At 45.9% G+C, this 25076-nt stretch overlaps 1 protein-coding gene across 36 annotated transcripts in view; it reads left to right on the top strand.

The window, feature by feature from the left end:
• The window catches only part of ACKR2 (atypical chemokine receptor 2), a 110441-nt gene that overhangs the window by 78676 nt on the left and 6689 nt on the right, over nucleotides 1-25076 (top strand). Inside the window, exon 3 of one of the 36 annotated variants that reach the window (XR_009505799.1) lies at nucleotides 14290-15144. The exons of 30 other annotated variants lie outside the window; for them this stretch is intronic. The gene's annotated coding sequence lies outside the window, so the exon portion shown is untranslated. Of the gene's footprint in view, nucleotides 1-14289; nucleotides 15145-15660; nucleotides 15752-19996; nucleotides 20066-23449; nucleotides 23558-23645; nucleotides 23705-25076 lie in introns of those variants that run through there. 5 more of the 36 variants (XR_009505800.1, XM_059939313.1, XM_059939314.1 and 2 more) reach the window with 5 other exon arrangements.

Below are 25076 nucleotides of genomic sequence, written 5' to 3'. Positions count from 1 at the left end.
CTGGGAAAAGATAGACTTGTATCTAAACTCAGACTAATGTTCTCATTTTATGGGACAACTTTTCAAACGTGTATACATTACAAACCACACATCCCTTCCAACTTCCAAAGCTCTGTTGAGCTAGAAGCAAAATTATGGCACTAAGGAAAACTAAATAAAACAGCAACAAGGGAGCTTTACATGGCCTGAAACCCTTCCAAGATCAAGATGAATTCTGACGCTGCAATTCTTCAATCTACCAGATCTCGAGACTCAAGCCATATCAACACTGTTATCTAGCTGGTTTTCCAGTAGTGTCACTCCAACCCTGAGAGCTTTCTTACTTGTCTTTTGCATTCTTTTTGTCAAGTACTCAGTTATGTCCTGGGTTCCTTTGCAGCCCAGGCTACCCTAGAATCCATATAGCATGCATGTTCTAGCAGGATACAGCGTCTATGAAAAGGAATTTCAATAAAGAACCTAGATGGAAAGAGCCCTATGATGTTCTCTTGGCCATCCCTATGGCTCTGTGAGGCTGTAGACCATCCTCAAGGATGCAAGGGTGACCAGCCACAACTACATCAAAACTGATAGCAAACAAGGTAAATCTGGATACAATTCATAGAGACCACCAAAGCCCTGGGAAGCTTTAGCCTAGAAAGAAAAGGGGGTTACTTTGTGGCATTCAAGATGCACTGAGTGAAGACCACAAAGTGTGGGACTGTGTGGAGATGCCAGATAAATACCCTCAGGTCCAGTGTGTGAAAGAGAAGACTGCCGGGCTAGTACTATAGGATTCTTAAGTCCTCACCTTGCTTACCAGCATAGTTTACTGCTGCATATCAGGAGGGTCCCTCTTCCCTGCCCCTTTCCATCATAGCTTCTCCTTCAAATGTCTTTTTCAGTGGTGACCCATGACCACCTGGCAGTTGGTGCACAACAGACTTTAGCATTGTCTCTAAAGTTCTCTGATTGCTGCTTATTCCACGTTTGGGACACAGTGTGCTAAATGCTATAAAAATTTCCCTCACTTAAAGGCTACCTAAGTAAGACATGGATCCTCCCTGACATAGCATGTTTGCTGGTTAGCTGCTTTGTAATATAGAGAACTACTCACCTATAGGAACATTTGGTTTCATGTCCTTTTTCTAGTGCTAATCCTTGGAACTGGTTTGTTTGTTTTTTAACTTGCAAGGCCCATTGTAAAACCTGTGGGAATTGTAGAACAAGGCCTAATGCAACTAATGCCACTGGGGCTTCACAAACCAAGTTGTCTTTTGCCTCTGTAAAGGAAGAATAAAATAGCTCATGAACTTTAACTGTGGCTCAAGGTAGATAGAAAAAGATAACCTCTAAAATTAAAGAAGTATCCCAGGTTCTTCACTCCATAAGAGGAATAATCCTTCTATTGGTTCAGGTAGATCCTGGACATTGGTGGACAATTGTTAAAAGTTATTCATTACAAATTATCCTGGGACTTTCCTGGTGGCGCAGTGGTTAAGAATCTGCCTGCTAATGCAGGGGACATGGGTTGGATTCCTGGTCTGGGAAGATCCCACATGCCACAGAGCAACTAAGCCCGTGCGCCACAACTACTGAGCCTGCATGCCACAACTACTGAAGCCCGCGTGCTGTAGGGCCCACGTGCCGCAACTACTGAGCCCGCGTGTCGCAACTACTGAGCCTGCGTGCTGCAACTACTGAAGCTCACGTGCCTAGAGCCTGTGCCCTGCAATGAGAAGCCACCACAATGAGAAGCCCGCGCACCGCAACGGAGAGTAGCCCCCGCTTGCCGTAACTAGAGAAAGCCCACGTGCAGCAATGAAGACCCAACGCAGCCAAAAATTGAAAAAAAAATTTAATTATCCTGATTGCAAGATGAACTCTCTATGTATTTGTTATGCTACTTAGGGTTTGCTTGTCATGTTACATTAAACAAGTCTCCCTCCCAACTCTTAACTTTTTGAAAGGCCAAACAAATGGTTCTCTGAGGAGCAGAGAAACAAAGCCAAGACTGTGAAATTATTTATAGCCTGAAAGGGCATATTTGTAGGCTACCAAATATGTACTGTATGTAGATGGTACATCTATCAAAGGGAGGATACAGGGAGGAAAGCAGCCCCCATCATCCCTAGAACTTCATGCCATTTCTTCTGAAAGATAAACTCTGGATTAGCAGAAATCCTTAACTTTTGACTCTATGCACAGAAACTGTGGCCCTCCTTATATAGCTTCAGTGTTTTACTGGACATAAACTCTGACCTCTTTCAATATGTCCAATATCAGAACCCCCTTTCAAGTAATACCTTCTGAAGTTTTGGTAATATAGGTTCATTAATCACAGGCCTAAATGTAAAACCTGAAATTATAAAATTTCTAGAAGAAAGCATAGGAGGAAATCTCTGTGACCTGAGGGTAAGCAAAGATTTCTTAGATAAGACACGAAAAGCACAACCCATAAAAGAAAAAAATTGTTTGTACTCCACTAAAATTAAGAACTACTGCTCTGGGGCTTCCCTGGTGGTGCAGTGGTTGAGAGTCTGCCTGCCAATGCAGGGGACGCGGGTTCGAGCCCTGGTCTGGGAAGATCCCACATGCCGCGGAGTGACTAGGCCCGTGAGCCACAAGTACTGAGCCTGCGCGTCTGGAGCCTGTGCTCCGCAGCAAGAGAGGCCGCGATAGTGAGAGGCCCGCGCACCGTGATGAAGAGTGGCCCCCGCTTGCCGCAACTGGAGAAAGCCCTCGCACAGAAACGGAGACCCAACACAGCCAAAAATAAATAAATAAATAAATAAAAACAACAAACAACAAACAAACAAACAAACAAAAAAAGAACTACTGCTCTTCAAAAGACACTGTTACAATAATGAAAACACAAGTCACAAACTAGGAGAAAATATGTGCAAACCATATACCTGATAAAGAACTTATATCCAAGATAAACAGAGAGCCCTCCATACTCAGTAGTAAGAAAACAGCCTTTTTTTTTTTTTTTTAATGGACGAAAGATTTGAAAAGACACTTCACGAAAGAAGATATATGGATGGCAAGTTGGCATCCATATATGTTCAATGTCATTAGTTCTTAAGGAAATGCAAATAAATACCACAATGAAATACTACTTCACACTTAGTAGAATGACTAAAAGTAAAGACTGACCAATCCAAGTACTTAGGGGATTGTGGAGCAATTAGAACTCGCATATTTTGCTGGTGGAGATGCAAAATGGTACAGCCACCTTGGAAAACGATTTGCCTGGTTTCTTACACAGCTAAACATATACTTACCATACAACCTAGCTGTTTCTTTCCTAGTTTTTACCCAGGAGAAATGAAAACCTATATTCACCCCAAAACCTGCACATGAATGTTTATAGCAGCTTTATTTGTAATCACAGAAAACTGGGAACAAACCAAATGTCCCTCAGCTGCAGAGTGGATAGACAAACTGGCATGTTGAATGGAATGTAATTTGGTACAATCACTTTGAAAAACTATTTGGCAGTATTTACCCAAGACAAACATATTCCCCAGCAACTGCACTCCTAGAGACACCCATGAGAAATGAGTAATATTTGCCAAAAGGCTTATACAAGGATGTTCATAGCAGTACTACTTGTAGTAATGGTGTAATAAAGAATCTGATTCTATTTTTTTTAGTACCTTATTTTATTTTATTATTTATTTATTTATTTATGTCTGTGTTGGGTCTTCGTTGCTGTGCGCGGGCTTTCTCTAGTTGTGGCGAGCGGGGGCTACTCTTTGTTGCGGTGCATGGGCTTCTCATTGTGGTGGCTTCGCTTGTTGCAGAGCACAGGCTCTAGGCGAGCGGGCTTCAGTAGTTGTGGCTCATGGACTTCAGTAGTTGTGGCTCGCGGGCTCTAGAGCACAGGCTCAGTTAGTTGTGGCACATGGGCTTAGTTGCTCCGCGGCATGTGGAATCTTCCCAGACCAGGGCTCGAACGCGTGTCCCCCTGCATTGGCAGGTGGATTCTTAACCACTGCACCACCAGGGAAGCCCTCTGATTCTATTTTTGATGTTTGATCATGATAGCCTGCAAGCCCCATCACTCCCCTTTTCCTTTTTTTGCCCCACTCCTGGACATGCCAATAAGAAAACCCGGGTACTTGCTTCCTTGACATGAGTGGGATATTAAGACCACTCAAACTTCAGTCAGTGGGAGAGGGAGTCTTCTCCCCAACCACTGTAAAAACTAGAGCCACTTGCCCCTTCTGCTTAAGCCAAGCAGGCTGGTTTGAATGTGGGCCTTGCTCTCCCCAGAAAGCTTTGCTATGTTACTAATCTTTCAAATCCTCTTGTGAGTGTATTGCATCATTAGTCTCCAGCTCCAAACCAATTTTGGATGGGTGGAGGCATGGATACCATCCTCCAGGGAGCAACCACAAAGCAAACCCTAAACTGGACTCTATTCAAATGCCGACTCAACAATAAACAGACAAATAAATTATTGAATATTCACCCAATGGAACCTACAGGGCAATGAGAATAAATGAACTACAGTGGCATGTACTCTCACAAACATAATGTTGAGCAAAAGAAATCGAACACAAAAGAATATGTTCAATATGACTATGTTTAAATAAAGTTTAAAAACAGGCAAAACTAATCTATGATATTAAAAGTCAGGATAGTCACCACCATTCTAAGAGTAGTGGGTTACTGGAAAGGAGCACAGAGGGGGCACTTTTCTGCACGTCAGGCTCAATTAGGGTGGTTGGGGGCGGGAGCGGGGGGAGCGTCAGGAAGCAGGGGCTGGGTTGGGGGATGGTCCCAACTCCGAAATGTTCTGGCTCTGCTCCTGGTCCTGCTGACAGATTAAGAGTGTGAACTAGCTCCACCCAGTGGAAAAGTGTGGAAATGTATGTCAGTGTTTAAAGGAGGGTGACGGGCCCCTCCTGTGAGACACATAATGTCAGCCAATTTGGGGAGTGGGGTGCAGATTCTGGGCTCAGAAATGGGATAGAGTATCTAAGAAGGGTCTGAAGTTAGCCTTTCTGTCCTGCCACAGGGAGCTGGTCTCAGCCACACTGAGGGGGACAAATGACTTCTCTGACAGGAGAGGTGGGAAGCTGAGGGCTCCACTATCCCCAGGCTTTGTCTGCTTCACGAGGCAGTCTAGGCTGGGTTTGGATATCACCTTTATTCAGATGCTAGATGCTAACTCAGTAAGGTAAGTAGTAATCCCCATTATACAGATGAGGGAACTGAGGCCCAGGTAACTTGGTTTGTAAATGGCAGAATTAAGGTTTGAACTCAGATCTGTCTTGCTCCAAACCCAGCTCTTAACCTTTTTTTTGTACCGTGGCTTCCACTGGCTGTCTGGTGAAGCCTATGGGCCCATCTCAAAATAATGTTTTTAAAAGTATAAAATAAAACACATAAGATTACTGATCCTATTGAAATTGCCAAGAAATGCCAATCCTATTAAAATACAGATCTAAGATATTTTTTCCTACTGTGGCATGGTATATGCTATATATGTGTTTCTTTACTGATGTCTTAAATACAAGATATAGCAGTGAGTCTGAAAACGACCAGAATTTCCAGGAAATGATGAGTATAAATATTTTGAGATTGTCTGCTATAATAGTGATGTGAAATGAAACTATCAGTGACTTTACTGGTGACAAAGTCACAGGTCGAATTCCATTTGAAGGAAATGCTGAATTTCCATCAGAGGCCAGTGAAAATAAGGATGTAATCTTGTTCCCATTTAAGTTCAGAGACCTCCTGCATACTAGGCGTGGGTCCATTGGGAATCTGTGGACCCAGGTTAAGACCCCTTGATTCTATTGTCTCTGACTCATCTTCCCTACCCTTTGACTGTTCCCAGGGTTTACTGGAAACCAGCCTGTGAGCTGGAGACTTGCAGAGAGTGCTGGGCGTTTGTTAAATAACAAGGAGAGATCACAGGGCCCAAGAGACACTGAAGGCCTCCAATGCCTCAGACAGGCTGTTGGACGCAGAGATACACAGAAGAATAACATGTAGCCATCCTTTCAAGGCTCCCAGCCTGGTAGAGGCAGTGTCTCCAAGTAGTTTATGATTAACCTACAAATGAATTAAACAGGCAAGAAGTGAGTGCTTTGGGAATAGAGGAAGAACAATATTATGGGACGGGTAGTCCAGGAAGCTATCCTGTAAGAGGCAACACTAGGGCTGACATTAGGGATGGGCACCTTCAGAGGGGGGCAGTACAACACAGTAGTTAGGCACATAGGCTCTGCTGTTAGACGACCTGTGTTCAAAACCTGGCTCCATCACTTCCTAGCTATGGGCAAGTCTGCCTGATCTCTCCATACCTGCTTCCTCATCTGTAAAATGGAGTGACCCGAGAAATTCATAGGGCTGGTGTGAAGATTAAATGAGTTTAAATGTCGTTAGCCATGAAAATAGTGCTGATTATCATTGGAGAGGTGGACAGACAGAAGGACAAAGCCTTTCTACGGGTTAAGGACAGTTTGAACTATACAGAGGCTGGATTATTTTCTTGTGAAAAGAGCAGGGGAGGGAGGGCCACTAGCTCTATGATTTAACGCGGAACACAGAAGGCATGTTTTATTTTCATCACTGTGTTTTTGTTTTACTTTGCATCAGGGAATAACTCCAAACCTTTGATTTTACCAGTAGTACTCCATAAGACAAGGCTAGTGTGAGTATTTAAGTTTTAAAAAGTGATGAGTTGATTTAGAATAGTCACACAATAATACATAGTACAGGTGGTATGGGATGTGGCAAAGAATGTGAAAGTAGTGGCAATGCCTGGTTTGAATCACTGGATTAGGAAATAGGAACCACCTTCACTTTACGGAATTTTATTTTATTTTATTTTTTAATTTATTGAAGTATAGTTGATTTACAATGTTGTGTTAATTTCTGCTGTACAGCAAAGTGATTAGTTGTATATACATACATATATATACACATATATATGTATGTGTATATATATATATATATACAATTCTTTTTCCTATTCTTTTCCATTATGGTTTATCACAGGGTATTGAATATAGTTCCCTGTGCTATACAGTAGGTCCTCGTTTATCTATAGTAGTTTGCATCTGCTAATCCCAAACTCCCAATCCAACCCCCCCCTTCCCTCTTGGCAACCATAAGTCTGTTCTCTATGTCCACTTTACAGAATTTTAGAGGCTCTCGTGGCCCAGCCCAACATTCTCTGCAGCCTTGAATGGGACATGGAGGCTGATGGTAAATACACAGTATTTAGGAGAAGCCTAGCATTACTGTCCACATCCTTTCATTTCTGGATACATTCAAGGGCAGTATTTCAAACTGTGGGTCACCGCCCAGAAGTGAGTTGTGAAATCAGTTAATGTGTCATGTCCAGCATTTAAGAAATGTGAAACAATAGAATTGAAAATATCAAAGCACATTATGGGTAGTCGGGGTAATTATTATTTTGTGTAACTTGTGCAGTGGACTGCTAGGTTAATGCTTTTCCTCCTGTGGGTTACAGGCAAAAGCATTTGCTCGGGTGGAAACAGGCCTGGCTTCTGGTCCAAGTTCTGCTCCTGCCCTGCTGCCTAGTGGGGTGGTCCCCACACCCTCTGAGCCATGGAGGCAGATTAATTTTGCTGGGTGGTTAACGTGCTGTGTTATGTTCGGGGCTCTTATTTATTTGTTTGTTTATTAATTTTTGGCTGCATTGGGTCTTCGTTGCTACGCGCGGGCTTTCTCTAGTTGGGGCTACTCTTCGTTGTGGTGCGCGGGCTTCTCATTGCGGTGGCTCCTCTTGTTGTGGAGCACGGGCTCTAGGCGTGCAGGCTTCAGTAGTTGTGGCTCTCAGGCTCAGTAGTTGTGGCGCACGGGCTTAGTTTCTTAACCACTGTGCCACCAGGGAAGTCCCTATGTTCGGGGTTCTGATTTAGCCAAAGTGTTCTCCAGACCATTTATATGCCCAGGGCCCTCCACCTCCAAGGGACTGAGTTCTCTAGGAGACAGGCCTGGAATCAGGCCAAATAGGGCCCTGGTGCTTTTCACAGTCACATTCCTGAGATCATACAAATGTTCCTTTTTGCAGATTTTCAGCCCACACCCAGGGCTTCTGCTTCCAAACACTTCATCACATTTCCAATTACAGCATTTTATTATCTCATGGTTTCCTCATTTTATGGCTACACTTCCCACTGTGATATGTAATATCTGGGTGGAGCATATCCCCAACCTGAAGCAGCCTCTGTGTTGTTTTGCCTCACCTCTCCTGAGACCCACTGTCCTGTGGAACCTGAGGAGGCAGACTGGTCCTCTCTATATCTCAGGGGTTCATTCTCCTGGATTTGGTTCAGCAGTTTCCTCCCACTGATCCACCGCAGAGGTGGCTGGGTGGCAACTCAAGGGGACAATTCTTGGATGGAGTATATAGATAAATGTCTTAGCAGACCCAGAGACAGAGATTTGAGCTAAATTTTAGTTTGAACTATATAAAGTTGCCTTTTTTTTTTTTTTTTTAATAAGGCAAAGAAGGTCAGCCATTGGCAATGTCATGTGGTTCAAGTAGTAGTTTATTTGGGAGATGGAGACACAGGCAGGATAGTAGGGAAGTGAGGCAGGGGAGGGAAGGTCACCTAAAGGATGTGTTATCAACCCAGTTACACCTGTGGGTAACTGGAGTGTAATCCCATTGGAGAAATTCAAGAAAACAGTATAGACCATACACCTGAGAGTTATTTCACCCAAAGGGCAAGGGATGTGGGCTATATGTGTAACAACTCACCACAGCCATTGGTTGAGGGCTCTTGAGGGAGCGGGAAGCGTTGGTTCCCTGGAACTTCTGGCCCAGTCATTGGTTGAGGGCTCTTGAGGTGGCGAGAGGCATTACTTCCCTGGAACTTCCGGCGTGCGGCACTGGTGGGCAGGGGTGAAACAGGCTTTGTTAGACAGAGCAAGCCCTCAGACAAAGCAGCGTGGGTGTTTTCAGTAGGGAGTCAGCCAGTGTACACTAAGTAGGTATAAGTGAGGGTAGAGTATAGGAGCACCAGCAACAGCACCTGCTGCAGGAGCTATGCCACTAGCTCTTGACCACAAACTCAAGTATATAAGAACATAGGATTATATTTTCTAGAACAACTTATTTTCTGTTTTGAGACTCCGATCCACAGGATAATGGAAAATAAATATCAGTCAGTGTGAGGGTCACCCTTTGCCCAGAATTGCATCAGGTCTGAGAGATTCAGTCAGTGCCAAGGCCCATGCCAAGCACCGTGCCACATGGTTCTCGGTAGAATCTGTCCATATGGGCCTCCACTTAGACGTCATTTCTTGCCTCCTTGTTGGTCACCAGCCCTATACATCCACACTCAGTATGGTCCGCCAGCACCTTCAGGCCTGGCAGTTCATTTTGTTGCTTCTATGCCAAGCTAGGGAATGGGATGGGGCTGCCTGTGGCCGTACTCACCTTGGACTCACCGTGTGCCATGTCTCTCTTCCCCTGGATTGCACAAACCCCAGGCCTCTGACCGGTAGGCAGAGCACAGGGTCAGTCTAGCGTCTAGATTGACGTGCTTCCCTCAGGCCTCTCGTCCTCTCCCCAGCCTGGGGAATATTATTTTAGTTTGATGTAGGATAGAAAGAGAACCTTAATTTCCTCAAACTCCTGTACTCTAAGGACAAGGAAAATTCAAAGATCTTTCCTAAGGTCTGGCTATTTGAGTGGAGGGAAAGTCAATAGGGGGAAACATCGATTAACGTTTCAAAAATGCCCCACCCTGCCATGACCAATGCAGTGTGACCACCGCCTCTTCCAGAGACGCTCCCTCTACTACTCTTTGCCCTCTGTGTTCATTATAGCTTGTAAAACGGAGGAGGCAAGTTGCCATTTTAAACAAGGCAGGAGTTCTTAACTTGGGGGCGCATGATATGACTCAGGGAAACCTGAATTTGGATAGGAAGAAAATTTACATTTTTATTTGCATTAACCTCTGACAAAATTAACATCTTTGATTATGAATGTAAGCAACAAAACAGTAATATTAGCAGGACCTTGTCACAGGTATCTTAAAATATCATTTATATTCATCACTGTCATGGTAGTTGTAAGATTTGTCACTAGATCTTTTTAAATGTGTCAATAATGAAATGCATATATTACTATATCATAAATGTGTTTTTAAAATACTTTAAGAACTGCATTTCAGAATAACTTTTTACATTTAAAAAAAATTATCTTAGCATAATTGTAGACTTGCATTTGCAAAAAATAATACAGAAAGATCCTGTATACCTTTCACCTAGTTTCTCCCAGTGTAACCTGTTGCAAAATTATTGTACATTGTCACAACCAGCAAATTGACATTGCTATATCCACCCACATACCTTATTCAGATGTCACCAGTTTTATATGCAGTTTATCACATGTGTAGATATGTGTGCCCCCAGACAACTCCATCACCACAAGGACCCCTCATGCTGTTCTTTCATAGGCAGACTCTTGCCTCCCTCTCCCTTCCCAAGCCCTGGCATCCACTATTCTGTTCCCCATCTCTACAGTTTTGTCATTTCAAGAATGTTATATAATGAAGTCTCTACCCTTTTAAGGTTTACATATTTTCAGAAGGTTGTAGAAGTGTGTAACCTTTTGAGATTGCCTTGTTTTCATTATGTATAATTCCCTTGAGATGTATCCAAATTGTGTAGATAATAGTTTGTTCCTTTCTGTCCTTGAGAAGTATTCCATGGTAGACACATACGCAGTTAGTTGAACCATTTGCCCACTGAAGGGCAATTAGGATTGTTTCCAGTTCTGGACTATAATTCATTTTTAACATATTTTGTTTTGTGTTTTAAAAAATATTATTCTGAGAGGGAGTCCAAGGCTTTGCCACATTGCCCAGAAATCTGTCGTCACAAAAATGAAGTTCTAAGGGGGAGGAATATGTATCACCACACTTTTCTCTTCTACCCCTAGGGACTGGGTGAGAATGGGGACAGGGTAGGGTGGCATCTCAGAGCCTCTGCCAGGTCTTCTGTGCTGTTGGGTGAGACCTGAGGCATTACAGAGGCTGATCTTCACTAATGAGGGGAGGGTGTCTGTGGGGAGGGGAGTCAGAGGATGAAGAGTGGCCCAGGCACATGGCAACTTGAAACCCAACCATTGCCCCAAACCTAAGGAATATCTGTCATGCTCACAAATGAGTCATGTGAATGATTTTGAGGAGACAAAGTCGAGTGACGAGGGTGAGTCCCACTCCTGGATCTGCTGGGGCAGGGAACAGCTGTGGGAGGTGACCTGTGAGTGGGCTGGGGAGTTCAAGGTTACAAAGACTCAGAGCTCGAAGTGACCGTGACAACATAAGCTCCTGGGAATTTTAGCAGGGGCAGTTCCCTGCTGGAGGCAAGCCCATTTCATTCCGTTTCAAAGGACAGTGTGATCTCAGCTGACTCTGAGTTACACTTGACCTCACCTGTTGAGAATTTTCTTATTTTATTTATTTTTTCCTCTGCTTTTTAAATCTCTTTTAAAAAAACTTTTTAATTTAATTTAATTTTTTTTATACAGCAGGTTCTTGTTAGTCATCCATTTTATGCGCATCAGTGTATACATGTCAATCCCAATCGCCCAATTCATCACACCCCCACCCCCACCCCCTGCCGCTTTCCCCCCTTGGTGTCCATACGTTTGTTCTCTACATCTGTGTCTCAATTTCTGCCCTGCAAACTGGTTCATCTGTACCACTTTTCTAGGTTCCACATATATGCGTTAATATACGATATTCGTTTTTCTCTTTCTGACTTACTTCACTCTGTATGACAGCCTCTAGATCCATCCACGTCTCTACAGATGACCCAATTTCGTTCCTTTTTATGGCTGAGTAATATTCCATTGTATATATGTACCACATCTTCTTTATCCATTCGTCTGTCAATGGGCATTTAGGTTGCTTCCATGACATGGCTATTGTAAATAGTGCTGCAATGAACATTGGGGTGCATGTGTCTTTTTGAATTGTGGTTTTCTCTGGGTGTATGCCCGGTAGTGGGATTGCTGGATCATATGGTAATTCTATTTTTAGTTTTTTAAGGAATGTCCGTACTGTTCTCTATAGTGGCTGTATCAGTTTACATTCCCACCAACAGTGCAAGAGGGTTCCCTTTTCTCCACACCCTCTCTAGCATTTGTTGTTTGTAGATTTTCTGATGATGCCCATTCTAACTGGTGTGAGGTGATACCTCATTGTAGAAAGTGTAATCTGCTGTTTTTGGATGGAATGTCCTATGAATATCAATTAAGTCCATCTTGTTTAATGTATCATTTAAAGCTTGTGTTTACTTATTTATTTTCATTTTGGATGATCTGTCCATTGGTGAAAGTGAGGCGTTAAAGTCCCCCACTATTATTGTGTTACTGTCGATTTCCTCTTTTATAGCTGTTAGCAGTTGCCTTATGTATTGAGGTGTTCCTATGTTGGGTGCATATATATTTATAATTGTTATATCTTCTTCTTGGATTGATCCCTTGATCATTATGTAGTGTCCTTCCTTGTATCTTGTAACATTCTTTATTTTAAAGTCTATTTTATCTGATATGAGTGTTGCTACTCCAGCTTTCTTTTGATTTCCATTTGCATGGAATATCTTTTTCCATCCCCTCACTTTCAGTCTGTATGTGTCTCTAGGTCTGAAGTGGGTCTCTTGTAGACAGCATATATATGGGTCGTGTTTTTGTACCCATTCATCAAGCCTGTGTCTTTTGGTTGGAGCATTTAATCCATTCACGTTTAAGGTAATTATCAATATGTATGTTCCTATGACCATTTTCTTAATTGTTTTGGGTTTGTTTTTGTAGGTGCTTTTCTTCTCTTGTGTTTCCTACTTTGAGAAGTTCCTTAAGCATTTGTTGTAGAGCTGGTTTGGTGGTGCTGAATTCTCTTAGCTTTTGCTTGTCTGTAAAGCTTTTGATTTCTCCATTGAATCTGAATGAGATCCTTGCCGGGTAGAGTAATCTTGGTTGTAGGCTCTTCCCTTTCATCGCTTTAAGTATATCATGCCACTCCCTTCTGGCTTGTAGAGTTTCTGCTGAGAAATCAGCTGTTAACCTTATGCGAGTTCCCTTGTATGTTATTTGTCGTTTTTCCCTTGCTGCTTTCAATAATTTTTCTTTGTCTTTAAGTTTTGCCAATTTGATTACTATGTGTCTCAGTGTGTTTCTCCTTGGGTTTATCCTGTATGGGACTCTCTGCACTTCCTGGACTTGGGTGGCTATTTTCTTTCCCATGTTAGGGAAGTTTTCGACTATAATCTCTTCAAATATTTTCTCTGGTCCTTTCTCTCTCTCTTCTCCTTCTGGGACCCCTATAATGTAAATGTTGTTGCGTTTAATGTTATCCCAGAGGTCTCTTAGGCTGTCTTCATTTCTTTTCATTCTTTTTTCTTTACTCTGTTCTGCAGCAGTGAATGCCACCATTCTGTCTTCCAGGTCACTTATCCGTTCTTCTGCCTCAGTTATTCTGCTGTTGATTCCTTCTAGTGTATTTTTCATTTCAGTTATTGTATTGTTCATCTCTGTTTGTTTGTTCTTTTTTTTAAAATTAATTTTTATTTATTTATGGCTGTGTTGGGTCTTCGCCTCTGTGCAAGGGCTTTCTCTAGTTGCGGCAAGTGGGGGCCACTCCTCATTGCGGTGCGCGGGCCTCTCACTATCGCGGCCTCTCTTCTTGCGGAGCACAGGCTCCAGGCATGCAGGCTCAGTAATTGTGGCTCACGGGCCTAGTTGCTCCGCGGCATGTGGGATCTTCCCAGACCAGGGCTCGAACCTGTGTCCCCTGCATTGGCAGGCAGATTCTCAACCACTGCGCCAGCAGGGAAGCCCCTGTTTGTTTGTTCTTTAATTCTTCTAGATCTTTGTTAAACCTTTCTTGCATCTTCTCAATCTTTGCCTCCATTCTTTTTCCAAAGTCCTGGATCATCTTCACTATCATTATTCTGAATTCTTTTTCTGGAAGGTTGCCTGTCTCCACTTCATTTAGTTGTTTTTCTGGGGTTTTATCTTGCTCCTTCATCTGGTACATAGCCCTCTACCTTTTAATCTTGTCTGTCTTTCTGTGAATGTGGTTTTTGTTCCACAGGCTGCAGGATTGTCGTTCTTCTTGCTTCTGCTGTCTGCCCTCTGAGAATTTTCTTTTTTTAGTTGGAGGAGTCAGGGTTCACATTGTGATGATAGCTCGGCCTCCCGTCCCCCAAGAACATCCCCCTACCTGGGATGTTTCAGGTGGAATTTGTGCTGTCCCCTGCTTATTATGCCCAACTCTGTGTGGTACTGTGTGTCCTTGACAGGAGTCTGGTGGCCAAGTTCCAAGGAATGCCAGGAGCTAAGAAGCCATTCAGGAGGAAGATGCTTGAGCAAGGTCAGGGGTGCGCAGGAGTGCAGGAGGAGACTGTAAGTCGTCAAAGGTGCGCCAGCACCATTATACAAGTGCTAAAGAATGAATGGGGCTGGGCACTGAGCACCAGTGCCACTCACCTCGCAAGAAGGGCAGCGGACCACACAGTACGTGCCTCCTGAGGGAAGAACAGAACTACCTGTGAAGTCGCAAACCTGAATCTGATCAAACCTCCCACTTCCAATTCACAGGAAATACAGAGAGCAGAGAAGCGTGTTAAAGAGCACCATGAGGATGCAACCGGCACAACCCAGACTCTGGGAACTTTACGTACAGGATGAACAACCAAGTTGCAAGGAGAAGCAAGACGATAGAGGTGGAGAGGGAACCTACAGATCTAAAAATACTTAAAATGTATATCAACCACTAACGGTGCGTGGACCTTATTTGGATCCTGAATCGAAGAAACAAACGGTGAAGGGAAAAATTTATGAGACCAGTGACTGGATATTTGATATTAAGGAATTAGTGTTAACTTTTTAAGGTGTGACAGTGGTCAAAGTCCTTATCTTTTAAGGACACATACTCAAATATTTACAGCTTACATGATATGATGTCTGGTATCTGCTTCAAAATAACACAGGAAGGGGTAAGTGGGAGGGAGTGTAAGTAAAAAGATTGAGCACTAGTTGATAATCGTTGAAGCTGGGTGATGGATACATGGGAATTATTTTATACTATTCTGGCACTTTCTCGAAGTGTATGTTTGAAAATTGCCATAATAAAAAAACTTAATAAAACTATAAAACATATGTGGTGAGGAGAAAACATCTGGATTTGGAAGGAAGGTGCAATCAGCCAACTGGCTGGGGGCCGAGAGTGGGCGTGCAGTAGTCAGGCTGCCTGGGCCTGGGACATACATGTGGGGAGGGCCTCCTGGATGGGCAGATGGGGTAAAAAGGTGAAGGAGTGGTCGGCAAGCCTTTCAGTTCTCAACTGTTGATTTAACAGTCAGCTTCCTCAGTTTCCAAGACCTTAAAAGTGTTTAAAAGAAAATAATTCCACAGAAATGAAATTGGCCACAGAAAGCTGGCGGCTCAGCTCGTCCATGCCTCCCACCTACTTCCAGGCTCTGTTATGAGCACCAGTTTCCAAGCCCTACATGATGTTGTCTTTGCTTGGAACCCGAGGGTACGTACAAGCTGCTGCTGTTTGCCGTCCCTGACCTCGGGCCGGCCAGGCATCCTGGGTTCAGTCATGTCCTCATGGGCAAAGTCCCAGAGCCAACAACAGAGTGTGCCAGCTGATGGAGTATGGACATCATCGGGTCCAACCCTCTACAACCGCTCTCCAGAGAAGCCCCAGGGAGTAGAGTCTTTGTGTCCAAGCAGCGCTGGGAGCAGTCTTAGGTAAAAGTAAGTAATTCTGCGGAGTTTTCAATGTTGAAGCATACGTTCACCCAGTACACTTGTATTGCATGTCTGCTGCATGTCAAGCCCTGGCTGGGCTTTTCTGTGAGGGATTCGCAGATGAGTAAGAAATAATTTCTGTCCTAGAACAGCTAACTAGATCTGAGTTGGAGGGAAGGGAGAAGGAAGGAGCAAAGAATTAAACAGAATATTCACATACATTATGGGAGAGAGAGCACTGGCATGGGAATCAGAAAGTCCAGGGGCTCCTATCAACTGTGGGTTTCTGGGCAAGTGACATTCCCTCTCTGACCCTTGGCAACCCTATCTACAAAATGGATGTGATAACCTCAGCTTGGCCTAACCCACAGAGAAGGCATCTGGAGAACCACTACATTAGCTCATGTAATATATGGTTGAAGGTATTTTGATAAATGAATAAATATGTTGATTTCAAACAGATATGTTTTTACCACAGCAAGGGACTGGTAAGTGGCGAAAAGATTACATACCCCCTCCCACCTTAGCTGAAAGCAGTCCCCTCCCAAGGCCCTGAGCTCAAGACCCTGGGCAGATGTACAAAAGGGGAGACAACACATGTCTGGGGTGGCTGGAGGGGGCCAGCTGGCGGGGGCGGCGCAGAAAGAGGTAATGGAAGAGGTGAGATGAACATTTCCTTCCTGCTGTGCTGTCAATGGAGAATAATAGGAAGAAACTGGTCTGAGATTTTGACACAACGTCTAATCAAAGTGACTAGACACAGGCGCTAACAGAACTTCTAAACTGTGGGGCAAGTTTGTGATTTAGGAATTCCAACTTTAAGACCCTGGAGATGGACCAGACTGACCCTCTTGTGGGCTCAGCCCAGAATGGGGTGAACTTTGCCCAAGGAATACAGAGAAATAGAGAGAAAGAGACAGCAAGTGAGACAGAGGCTGAGGCAGGGCCAAACCGGGGCTCTTTCATCTAAAAGCCACTTTGTCAAGTGCTGGCTGGGCTCCATCAGCAAATCAACTGGCCGCCTCTCTAGCTCCTGTTCTGTGTGGGTAGCACTGGATACTCTGCGTGCAGAGGAACAAGGCCCTTGACCTTGGAGAATTTGCAGAATGATGGAGAGACAGATTTGCCCCTGAATAATAATTCCCTTACAGACTCGGGAAGCTCAGAGCAGGGCATCAGGGAGGCCCGGAGAGACTTGGGGAGGCTTCTGGGGGGAGACAGGCCTGGAGCTGGCTCGTGGAGGACAGACTGCAGGCAAAAGCTTGACAGATTCACAGTCAGTCCTTGGCTGAAGAGAGAAGCAGGTGTTTTGAAAACATGATGCCCCTTTTCACTGTAATTAGTAAATGTGTCCTGTGAGTTAGGAGTATGACAGAATAGTAAAGATTTTAAGGTCACTACCCTATAGTTTAGGGCATTGTGTCCTGTGGGAGAGGCCTGTGTATCCTGGCTGAGTGGCTTCAGAGGCTGGGTCTACTCCCTTCCCAGGGAAGATAATCTTTGCACATCTTAAAGAGAGCAGAGAAGGTGAGTTCAGAGCCCTCTCCCTGCAGCCCACATGGGAAAGTCCCGCTGCCCCCTGACTAGTTTCTCTTGCCGCAGTGCACTACAGTCACTGTTTTGGCTGCCCTTGCAGCCAGTGGAAGACAGCTGGTAGCTCTCTCTTAGGTGGAGAGCAGTTCCTCTGTATGAATTTGAGTAGGTGTTGCCCAACTGTCTGCCACCTGGGCTTCTCAGCAACTGTCACTGCAGCAGAGCAGAGAAGGGGGAGTCGAGAATGAAAATCTCAGGACATGAGGTTGGCCGGTGCAGCTATGGGCCGGGTCAGGATTGGGGTGGAGAGCAGGATGACAGACTGGGGAGGAGTGGAAGGACCTGGGCCTACCTGGCCAGCCCTTCCTGGAACTCCCTGGCATTGGAGCCATGACTGACTTCCCCTGACTGGAACCTGCCTGTTCCAGGAAAAGGCCCAGCTCTTGCTGGAAAGATGCCTCAGTGGGTTCCAGGGAAACCTGACCACTCATGCAAAGACTCTGAGCTGCCCCCGTGACCTGCCCTGCCCATCAGGGGGTGTTTGATGTGCTGTGGCTGGGAAATCAAGTCAGCAGGAAGCAGACGGTTTGAGATATTTCAAAAGAGGATGAGACAGTTTGAACAGCAAAAGAAATAATGATAATAATGAAATAAAATTAATACTCATGAGTCTATACTGATATAAATAAATAAATAGGAAGAAAGGCTAACTTTCTTACAGTAAAATTCCAATTACAAAATATAGAAAGAATGATGGAAATAGAAAGTGACCATTTGGCAAACACCACAGTAATAATCGTTGTCAGAAAGCATCATTGGTAGATGCTAAAATTAGTGGTAAAAGTATGATAAGAAGCAGGATATTTGCATAGTTTCAAAGTACCTCCCCACGAGATGCTTATTACAAAGGAATACATAGTAATTTCATGGTGGAAAAACCTGGCAGACACTACCTTACCAAGTGATCGAAGTTAACATTGCCAGTAATGAGCCGTATTAAAATCAGGTGCATCTGGTAATCATGCGCTGAGAGGGACACGTCACTTCTCTGGTGTTCCTGCCCAAAATGCAGAGCCTCAATCTAATGATGCAGAAGCATCAGACCAAAATTTAGGGACATTCTACAGTTCTCTTCAGAACTTTCAGGTCATGAAAGATAAAGCAAGACTGAGGAACTGTCCCAGAATGGAGAGACCAAGGAGACGCAACAACAAAATGCAGGGTGGGGTTCTGCTTCAGATCCTGGACCAGAGAAGGGACATGAGTGGGACAATTGGTGACATTCGAATATGGTCTGCAGATTAGTTAATAGTATTGTGTCATGGTTCAGATCATTGTATTGTGGTTCTGTAAGATGTTAACAGGAATTCTGTGCACAATTTTTGCCAAGTCTAAAAATTATTTTTAAATTAAATTTTAAAAAGGGGGTGAGGAAGGAGCCCAGGTTCTAGAACTTAGTTGTTCCCCAAGGTGGAAGCAGGACTCTATGGCCTTATTCTCCCTATTGGTAACTAGCATTTGGCCTGGAGACCCACCCACTAGGAAGGTCCCCTGCTTCCCTCTGTGGGAGTGAGAACCCATCACAGGCTTGGCCTCCTGTGGCCTGTCGATGCCAGAGAAAGGCAAATGTCTGCCTTTGTCCACCTCTCTGGGGACATTCAGTTCTCAGGCCTGTCTGAGGGAGGCATCATCCCCACACCCCCAAAAGATCTGAAAACCACAGCTCAGAGAGGTGAAGCCACCACCTCTAGGTCACACAGCAGGTACATAGCCAGATTCAAGCCCAGCTCTGTGTGACCCCATTGCCAGTGCCTGTAACCACCTGACATTATTCTATTACTGCTCAATTCAGGTAGGGGCAACGAGCATTCACCAAGCAACTACTGTGTGTCGGGCTGGCAGTGGGGCTGGAGGTGAAGGTGGCTGAGACATTGACCCTGGACCACAGGTGCCATCCTGGCGAAGAGGTACCCTCATACTGCCAAGCATATGACAGGCAGTGTGTCACACACACATATTCGTTCATTCAGTCTGCTCTTGCCTGGCCCTGGACTCAGGCTGGTGGGTCAGATATGGTCCTTGCCCTGGGAGCTCGTGACCCAGTAGGGGAGCAGACAAGTGAACAGACAGCTAGCTATGCGGAGATTCATGCCATGATGGGAGTGGCAGGGGGAGTAGGGAAGGGGAAAGAGGGAAGATGATCTAGAAGGTCTAGGAGATAAGACTATCGCTGACACTGTGGGTGGAACAGACACAGCACTGCTTGGAGGGAGTTATGGTCAGAGAAGGAGAGTTGGGGGTGAATGAGGGAGTGGATAGAATCCTGCTGGGGAGGTATCCAGGACCAATGAAGCTGGAGGCTGGGAAGGCCACCTAGATAGGGGACAGGGTAAGCGAAAGCCTGGAAGTCTGGACTGAGGCAGTTCTTGTCCTTGGCCCAGCTGCTGGGGAATCGTTCCAGAGAAGTGTGGTTGCGGACACATGTTTTCCAAAGTAATTAGACTATCTTTGGGGGAGATGTTCTTCCATGGGGACAGTCATTTGAGCCTGACTCATTTTCAGTGAGGGAAACAGCTTGTGGCTGTGCAGCCGAGGTGGGTCTGGGGCAGGCACAGAGAGGTACTTTGTTCCAGCCGGAAGGCAGGATGTGTGCAGGAAGCTGTCCAGGGAGGGGAAGAGCTTATGAAGAATCACTCCCTCTGCACTTCCCTGAGGAAGAAGGACCAGGCGCTACTGCTCTCCTCCTGGGTGCGAGGTGGACATCCCTAGGCAAGTGGGGCTGGCTTGGTAGGTTTCTGAAACTCTCGGAATGGGGTGGGCCCTACACAGGGGCCACAGGTTGAGACTGGATCTAGTGGCCCGGAGAGTGTGGACAGTGTGGGGAGAGGCAGGTGCTAAGCGGGGTGAGTGTGGAGCTCTGTCTCTAGGGCAGCTGTTGGAGCAGTTGCCCCAGCAGCTGGGGAGTAAGGTGGTCTGCTGGCCCCTTGCCCCCTTGATTCCGGCTCTGAGAATCTGCTTCATGGATTCTGGAAATCCCTGAGAGTTGGTACCGACATGGCTGGGTGACCTCAGGCATTCCCTTTCCTCTCTGGGCTGTACTGTGATGGGGACAGATGAGATGGCCTTTAAGGGTCCCCCTCCCAGGGCTGAGGTTCCCAGCACACATCCACACTCTCTCCATCCTCTCTTTTTACCCCCAACTCCTGCCAAGTTCTCAGCCCCTCCATCTGCCCCAAACAGTCCCAGGATCCCCTCTTATTCATCCCAGCTTGAGCCAAGTGTCATTTTAGGGTCTGGAGGGGAACCAATGTGTGCTAGGCACTTATTTAATTATTAGAAAAATGCCACCAGGAAGCATTTTATAGGTGAGGAACCTAAGGCTCAGAGAGGTTAAGTAATTTGCCCAGGGTTACTCAGCCATTAAGAACTGGACCAATCTATAGTCTATTCTTCCATGCTGCACCATGCTGAGTGTACCACCCTCCCTGGGGGTGGTGGCGGTGGAGTGGGTATTTCATTTTGACCCCAGCATAATGCTGAAATGCAAACGCGAGGAGCTCGAGTAGCGAAATTTTGGACAACAAGAGAGGCCCAAAAAAAGGCAAAAATAATTCAGGAAAGATGTGAAAATCTTCAGCAGCAGCTCCTTGAAGAGTCGGGCTCTAAAATTGCTTAGTTTTTATTAATTGCAACAAACTTTGGGAGGAGGGGTTGCTCTTATGATTTCATCAATGTCACAAGCATCTCTGTTTCCTGGTAAGAGCCAGGAAACATGGAGTAATGTGGGATCCCAGGGAGTGGGGAGTGGGTGGGTCTCACGGATCTCAGGGAGTAGGAGGCAGCATGTCTATCAGGAGGCTGCAAGGGGCCCCCTGCCTGGGGGGGACCGGACAAGGCCACTCTCTTCCAGCCAGGCTCTGTGACTCCACAAACCTAGGGAAGGTTAGTGCAGGAGATGGGGGCTCTGGGCATGAAAAAGGAAAGATACACCAATATGTTCCCAAGGGTTATTTTGGAGGGAGGTAGGATTATGGGGAGATTTTTAGCCTCTTTTCTATTTTTCTTCTTGTATTTTCACATTTTACATTGAGCATACATTACTTTTGTAATCAGGAAAAATGCATGTTAAAAACGTAAAGAGGGAGAGTGTGTGCAGTGGTCCAGGGCTCAGTGATCAGCGCTGTAGGGTCAGCTCTGCCTGGTTTGTGGTGAGGCCCTGGGCTTCCTGTGAAACTGGGGAGGGGATACCTGCTCCCCTCCTCACAGGGAAGCCAGGAAGACTTGCAAGGACCAGGGTATAAAAGAGCCTCATGTAAATGTCAGGACTGGTTTATATTGTTTTCATTGTGTTTTATACATCACAATGAATCCAAATGCCATGCTTCCCAAGGGGGACCGTGCAGGGGGCAGCTGTTGGTCCTGTGAGTCTTCGAGGGCTCACAGCAGCTCGCAGTGTGTGGTTCAAGGCTCCAGATCTAGAGCCAACTGCTGGGACTTGATTTCTAATCCTGCAGTACACTTGCTGTGTGTCCTTGGGCATGTTACTCCCCCTCTCTGAGCCTCAGTTCCTCACTTGTAAAATGGGAATAACAATAGTGCTTGTCTCAAAAGGTCGTTGTGAGAGCAGTAAGTACCTTAACACATATAAAGCTTGGCGGGCAAGTAGGGGAGCGGCGGGGGGAGGGACCACAACTCACTTGTTATTTTCTTTGAGAGGCAATGTAATTGAGTGTTTAAGAGCATGGACTCTGGGGAATTCTCTGGCCGTCCAGTGGTTAAGACTCTGCGCTTTCACTGCTGAGGGCATGGTTTTAACTCCTGGTCAGGGAACTAAGCCATGCTGCACGGTGGAAGAAAGGGCATGGACTCTGGGTTTTAGTTCCTGGTCTACTACTCACTTGCTCTTGGGCCAGTTCCCTAATCTCTGTGCCTCAGTGTTCTCAGCTACAAAATGGGACTAATGATAGTGTTTAATTTCTATAAGGTAAATATGAGGATTAAATAATATATGTGAAGCTCCTTGTCCCTGCACCCAGCACACCGTCAGGGCTGCATGGTGTTAGCCATTATAATAACTGCACCACATTTAATCCCACGAAATCCTTTGCTGTAGTGTTATTTATTTTATGATGAGAAAACAGCCTCGTGGAATTCAAGGGTTCAGGATGGAAGCCCTGCCTTTGTCTTGGGACTGCACGAAGGTTTAAGCCCAAGAGCATCCCAAACTGAGCAGTGGAGCAGAGACCCAAGCTGTGCCCCCTGAGTTGGTCATTCCTGAATTCTCTCCCTGCGTGCCGTTCCCATGGCCCTGGACCTCTTTCCTCCTGTCCTTGTGTGGCTCCCAGTTCCTTTTCCTGTTTTCTATTCACGTACCATCAGTCCCACAACCAGCCTTCCATTCAAGCATCCTGAGCGATGGCAGCCTGGTCTCCTGTCACTCTCCGTCTCTAGTCCCCAACCTTCACCCCTGTCTTTTAATGAGCTAGCCCAGACTCTGGGCCTGGGTTCAAATCCCAGCTCTGCTACTTACTAGCTGTGTGCCCTTGGGCATGTTCCCTAGCCCCTCTGTGACTCAGTTTCCTCACAGGTAACATAGAGATAATAACTATCCGCCTCAGAGTGTTATCGCAAGGATGAAATGAATTAATGCATGTAAAGTTCTGAGAACAGAGCCTGGCCCATAGGAAGTGCTATGTAAGTGGTGGGTATTGTTGTTATTGTTATACATACAGTAGAGTTTAATATCTTGTGTTTTCCCAAACCCAGGAGGAAGAAAAGAGAGATCCCAATGCTGTTCCCAGGTCCCCCACCTGTGCCCCAACAGAGCACTTTCCCCAGCCCGACACTGTGGTCGGAGTGTCAGTCACTTCACAACTCCTGCCTCAACTTTTCCAGCCACAGCTGGGCCGGGATGGGATGGGAATGCTAGAATTATAGGCAGAGAGGGGGGCCCATCACCAGCTGAGCCAGGTTGGAGTCCAGGCCTTGGGACTCTTATCTCCACCCTAGTCCTCCCAAAGCAGTCAGGGGAGCCTTCTGAGGGAGGGAGCAGGGTGTGGCCACAGGGAGGCTTGCGCCAGCTGGAAGCGGCCTTGAACTTGGCTCAAGTGGAAACAGTGGGGGCTCTGGGCCGGTCACATTCCGTGGTCACAGGCTCCCAAGACTGCTGAGGCAGAGCTTGCCCAAGCTGAGGGAATAACTCACGGAAGGAGGGTCTTGGCTCAGCTGTGTGCCGGGCACCAGTGTGGGAGGGAGAAAATCAGACCAGGGAAAAAGGAGGTGAGAGAAAAAGGGAGGGAGAGGGTGACTGTGCCGATTAATTGCATGGTCATTTGTTGAATGCCTCTCAGATGTCAGCCCTGTGCCGGGGAGCTCCAGCGCCTGGGAATCCCCAGTCTAGCAGAGGAGGCAAGTGATCCTCAAAAGGTGACTCTGTTTCTGGGAGGTGGATTTGAGGCCGAGGAGTGACCTTCTGTGAGTGCTTGGGGGGCTGGGGCAGGGGGTTCACCAGGCCAGTGGCCCAGGTAGCCTCCTGGGAGGGGAGGATTGAGGTTGCATTTTAAAGGATATAAATCTTTTTCCAAGGAAGCCAGCAAAATTATCATCCACTGAAAGTGATCTCAAATGTTATTCTTTGTTTTATATTACGAAAGCCGGTGTGGCCTCTTAGGGTCACGTTTGATCTTGTTTATTCACTGGTCTCAGCCGACTGTGGGCAGCATACTCAGCATGGGGGTGCTGTGGTCAGCTGGGAGGGGACCTGCACGTGACCCTGTCCTCAAGACCTCTTGGCTGGGGAGGAGGGCAGCCATGGGGTTGACGTGAAAGGTGTAAAAGGGAAGGTGGTGGGTGACAGCAAGACGGGCAGGTTTGGTCATGCTCCATGGGGTCCTGGTCAGAGGTATGCTGGTGAAGGTTCCACAGCCGATTCTCAGCAGCGGTGGGCGAGGGAAGGGAAGCTCCGGTTTACAGCATTTGCCTTGGTGTAAATATTCCCACCATGACCCATTTCAGGCTACTGACTTATCACCGAATGTGGAGTTGGTTAATTCCATGATTGGTTGTTGAATGCCTCCCAGATGTTGCATTACTGGCTCTCGCCAGCCTCAGCATATGGCTGACTTTGAGTCTTCTCTGCCGCCCATTGATGAGGCCAGAAGTCCCACTATCAGAGGCTCATCCTTCAAACTCAAGTTTGGTTCATGTTGAAAAGGGGAGCTGGGGGAAAAGGGCCAGTTCTGTTACTGAGTCCAACCTTGTACTGCTCCCCTGCACGACAGGGGACGAGGTGTTGGGCAAGGAATAGCGAGTTTATTCAGAAAGCCAGCAGGCCGAGAAGATGGGGGACCCGTGTCCCAAAGAATCATCTTACCTGAGTTATTAGAATTCAGGCTTCTTTTATACTAAAAGGGAAGCGGGGTGTGGCTGGTTGTTGCAGACCTCTTGGTACCAGCCAGACCTCGGTGGGGATGTGATAATCCTTTGTTCCTGCAGCTGACCACGTGGGACTGGTCAGATGTTCCTGTAAACCTTCCACAAGACAAATGTTATTTTCTGTTCTGCAAATTTTTATCTCTATATGAATGAAAAGTGTTACGCCTTTAATGGTCAAGCTTGGGAGGCAGAGCCTTGAGAAAGGGTTATTATGTATATTTCAGGCTGTAAGCATCATTCTTTTCCTGTTGGATGAGACAAAGGTGCAGAGCCTGCATGGCTAAGCCCAGGCAACAGAGCCAATGTGGAGTCAGGTTTGTTCTTCTCTGTTACAGTTCTACCTTGTATTGTTAGGGCCATCCAA

The sequence above is a fragment of the Balaenoptera ricei genome, chromosome 11 (assembly GCF_028023285.1).
Source record: "Balaenoptera ricei isolate mBalRic1 chromosome 11, mBalRic1.hap2, whole genome shotgun sequence".
NCBI lineage: Eukaryota > Metazoa > Chordata > Mammalia > Artiodactyla > Balaenopteridae > Balaenoptera > Balaenoptera ricei.
This window is presented reverse-complemented; position numbering and strand designations above follow the sequence as displayed.